The sequence below is a fragment of the Calypte anna genome, chromosome 3, assembly GCF_003957555.1.
Source record: "Calypte anna isolate BGI_N300 chromosome 3, bCalAnn1_v1.p, whole genome shotgun sequence".
Lineage (NCBI taxonomy): Eukaryota > Metazoa > Chordata > Aves > Apodiformes > Trochilidae > Calypte > Calypte anna.
In genome coordinates, this window is record NC_044246.1 from 3,612,612 (window position 1) to 3,617,302 (window position 4,691).

Sequence of the window (4,691 nt, forward strand, 5' to 3'; positions counted from 1 at the left end):
TTCTGGTGAGTCCTAACTGAATTATACTCTTTTTAGCTTGAACTCTCTGATTTTAGAGTTCTTTGAGTTATTTCAGAGACAACAAGTGCTGGTGGGCCAAATGTCTGCTATCCTCAGTGGCTTTGATCAGTTTGGTTTTGCTGCCTGAATCTGTTTTTTTCTGAGTATTTCAGAAAATGTACAAAACTGTTCTGGTTTAGATACAGCTTTCAGCTTGCTCAGTACTGATAGTCTGAGCTGTGGTTCTGTTGCTGTCATCTTTTACATAAATACTCTGTTCTTTGCTTATTTCCAACTTCCCAGGGGGTAAGGCTTTTTTGGGGGCAATTGCAAGTATCTGCCTTACCTATGCAAAATGAGATATGCTAACAAATAATTTGTTTTACCAAGAGAGAGGGGAAAACAACCTGTATGCCCCAAGCTTACCAATGGCAGTGGTGAGGTTGCTTTTCTCTGGTTACAGCACAGGGCAATCTCAATCCTCTCTTTAGTGAAGAAGGAAATGCAGCAAGGCATCAGTGTTGAGACAGGGGACCTCCTTCAGCAGTGGGACTGGTGGATTATTGGATGGAGGGGCTTTTCTTAAGTATTCCATGCAAATATTGATGTGGTTCAAAGAGTCTCTGTGTGTGTGTGTTTAAGTTCAGGTCTGGAGTTTGGTGGGGGGAAGTCCAAGTTGTCAGGGTTTAACACTGGCCTGGCAATTAAACTGAGTACCAGACGCTCTCTATTAATCTCTCTCTCCTCCCTGATAAAGAAAGGAGAGAGAATAAGGGAGAGAGACTGATGGGTTGGGAACTAAACCACACAACTTTAATGAAACAGGAATGATAAATAGGAAAAATGACTAAATCTACACAAATATACAGGAAAATGGATCCCACATTCCTCCCCCCTTTTCCCCCAATAACTCTCACGTCAGCACCGAGGCTGCAGGGCAGCCCTGGGAAAGTCCAGGCTGGAATCCTGGGGTCAGCAGCAGTTGGAGCTGGAGGCAGGAACACACAGATATGGGCTGGGATGGATCAGGAGCACAGGCAGAGGAAGGGATGGAATCCTCCCAGGATGCTGGGTGAAGGAAGGGAAGCAGGAAATCAGGAAATCTGGCTCGGCCCTCGTGATGCCTCAAATTTATCCTGAGTATGAGGTGTATGGGATGGAATTCTCTGTTTGGTCAGTTCTGGCATCTATCTTGTCTGTTCCTCCCCAAAGGAGGCTGCAGGTGGGACCTCTTTATTCCTTCTGGAGGGTAAAATGTTCCTCAGAGCTGAGCAGTGTCCTTGGCTCTGCACACCAGTCTCTAGCAGTAACTAGAAACATCAAGTGTTATCAGTCCTAGAAGCACACACTGTCTGAGAAACTTGCTGTTAATTTCAGCAAATGCAACTACTTAAAGAGACTCAGCTAAAAGCAAAAGTACAAGACAGAAAATCACCTTTATCCTGGCCCAAACCAGGACACAAGTGAAGTTAGAAGCTGCTACTGACATGCATAGTAAGAAAAGCCTTGTTGATTCCATGTTAGATTTCTCTTGCTGGCAGAACAGGATACAGATGTGTAGCTGGAGAGCTGGGTGTTTACATGTTTGAAGGATTTCCATAGAGATGGAAAATGAATCCCAGAAAGTGGATGCATGCTGTGCTTCCATGAGCATCCCACTCAGTGTGAGTAGCTTGCTTCCTGCATTGGAGCCAGTTCAGAGGAAATCATTATGAAATGGCTGCTAATTGCATTTGGAGTGCATGTTAGGAAGGGATCATCCAGTTTGGACAGCAAAATGAAAGTTGTGTGAAGGAACAGGAACATTTTTTGTTAGAGGCTTATAATCCAGACTCTGGTATGTCTGAGGATAGGTCTGGAATCAACTTCAAAATTTGCATGGACCTTACTGGAGCTACTGTGATAACACAGATACGGCTTAAAAAGAGTCACCCACCTCCTAGCCAAGGAAAAAATGATCTAATGTGCAAATATCTTGATTTATAGAAATCAGCATTTGTTTTGCAGCTATCAGAAGCAAGTGGTGTGCTCACATCTGAGCCCATTTTTCCCTTCTGCTTCTTCAGAGGGGAAGTTAAGTTGAGGTGCATATATCTGATCAGGGGATGCATCACAGGTGAGTGCCCCAAATTCAAGGAAATCTAAAAAAGCTGAGGAAACCTGGCTTCCAAGTTGTTAGCCAATGCACTCTGTAATGTTGCTAAGCATTTGGAAAGACAGGTACAATTTTCAGTAAGACTCATCAGGAAAAAAAGGCAGAATTTCATATGCAGACCTAAGGTTCATTAATCAAAACCAGTAAAGGCAAATTTGACCATCTCTCTGTCTGGTCCTTCTGAACATGCATTTGAAACTTGATCAGAATTTATGTAAAGGACAAACCCAGGCATTTCTTTTCAAGTGAGGATAAAAGAGGCAAAGAATTTTCACTGTAAGAATTGGGTTGCTGTCCAGTTGTGACTGAAATCTGCTTGTTCTTTAGCTTGAGTACCTTTCCCTACCCCACTAGGAATTAGCACTATTTCCTTCTATGTATAAAGGTTGCAGAAAGAGGATAAGTTGCAGAAAGAAGTAAGTATATAAGTTGAAGAAAGAAGTAAGTATATAAGTTGCAGAAGTAAGTATATAAGTTGCAGAAAGAAGATAATTTCCTGGACAAACAAACCATATACAGCTCTCTGGGTTTCCTTCTAATCTTTTTTTACTCCTGTGACTGCCCCATGCTCCTGCTGACAGACAAAAAGCTGTAGTTAATGGGAGATGAAGGTGTATGACACCTCCATGAGTGTGCATGTGTCTGTAAACGTGTTTCAAAGGCTTCTTTCTCTGGGCGTGATACAGATGACTAAGGAAGAAAGCAAGCTCAAGTCAAATGCTTTTAAACAAGTTTAACAAACAAAACAGGATTATATAACTGGGCTGGTATGCAATGACTTGGAGAACTGTAATTACCTCCTAAGAAGCAGATATGTGGAGAAATCTAACTAGCATTTTCCATCCTCTTCTGTGTCACCTTCGCAATTGATTTGAACTCTTAAATGGCAACACTGTTGGATTGCAGTCCCAACCCTTCAGCTATTGTGAATAATATTAAAGAGAGGAAAAAAAGACACAGCATTGAAAAAACCATCAGTCTGAACGCTAGGGAGACTTGTATGATCTTGAAAATATATTAAAAAAAATTTTATATGACTACCTAGGACAAAAGGCAAAACAGATTTAATGTCAAATACATCTTCTGACATATTTACCTCTCTTTGGTAAGATTGCTTTGTTGTTGTGGAAAGAAACTGTGCTTTGGTGGTCTTTTAGGGGTTTAGCAAAGCATTTGCTGAGGTATCACACATGAAGTTAGGGCTTGATACAGGGAATGAGGAGCTATCTGAAAGATTAAGGTTAGCAGTGTAGTTTGCCAGTGAAATTTGCAGGAATGGAAGGTTTGGGTGTGTTAAGAAAACGAAGCAGAGAAGAGCAAGTAGGAACAACTCAACATCTGAAAGTCCCTGAAAATATTTTATTGAATACGGTGTAATCCCAGGTATTTTGTAATTTCCAAATACCAAGTTTGGGTAATACAAGTTGCAACTAATAAAATTTGCCACGATAGGGTAGCTGTGGAAAAAGCACACGGAAACCTTTACCTGTGCCAGGAAAGATAGTCAAGGATTATTATTTTTTTTTTTAAGATGTTACACAGCACTGATGGGCTGTTCTTTGCAATATGAGTGTTCTGGTGGACAACTCTGTCCACCCATGGTCAATAAAGATGACTTCAGACAGCATCAAACAGGGAAGAGAGCCAAGGGTGTTGAAGTAAATGTTGATTTAACCGAGGATTTCCCTGTAAGTAAATTCGAGTTAAGGCTCAACAGAACCCTGCTCCTGACACAAGCTGCTCACAATGCTGGTGACTTGATACCAGAAAGCTGGAACAGTTTGGCAATGAAACGTCCTGTTAGGATGTTAGGGTTGTGCTGCAGTTATTATTCCACCCTCTACTTTCTAACTAATTCTCCTAATTCATTGAACATTTACAAAGAAGCATCCCCTCCTCCTCCAGCACACCTAAGCCCCAAAACCCCGGTTATTTCAGGCTAGGGGAAGTCTCTTACTGAGATGAAACTACAACCTGTTCGTCAGCTTTGGGCTGCAACTTTTTTTACCAAACTAAGCAGGATGCTTTGGACTGCCGAACCTGGCGAGTTGGACACAATAACCCATCCCGGGTGCGATGGGTCGGAGAGGGGCTGCTGGACCTTCTGTGGGGTTAAGAAACAACCGAGACCCCTTTAGGAGTTGGGAAATAGAGCTTCTTGGCCCTGGCGCTGCCGTTCCCTGGTGCCTATCCCGGGAATTCCGCCGCTTTGTCCCTCTTGGAGAGGAGGATGAGGGACCCGCGGGGCCGGGGCGGGCATGGCCGGAGCTCAGCCCCAGGCTACCGGCGGTACCGGTACCGAAGCAACCCCAGGGGACTGCCCTCCGTACCGAAGCAAAGCCAGAGAGCTGTATCCCTCCTTCCCTCCCCCGCCAGCTGCCAGGCAGAGAGGGAAAAGCCGCCTCCTCCCTCTCGAGGCCGCGGGGGAGCCCGGCGGGCACTGGGCGTGCGGGAGGCGGGGAGTGCGGGGCGGTGGCCCGGCTATATAGGGAGGGAGGGAGGCGGTGTTAGCAGGAAGGGAGCTGAGCAGGGAAGA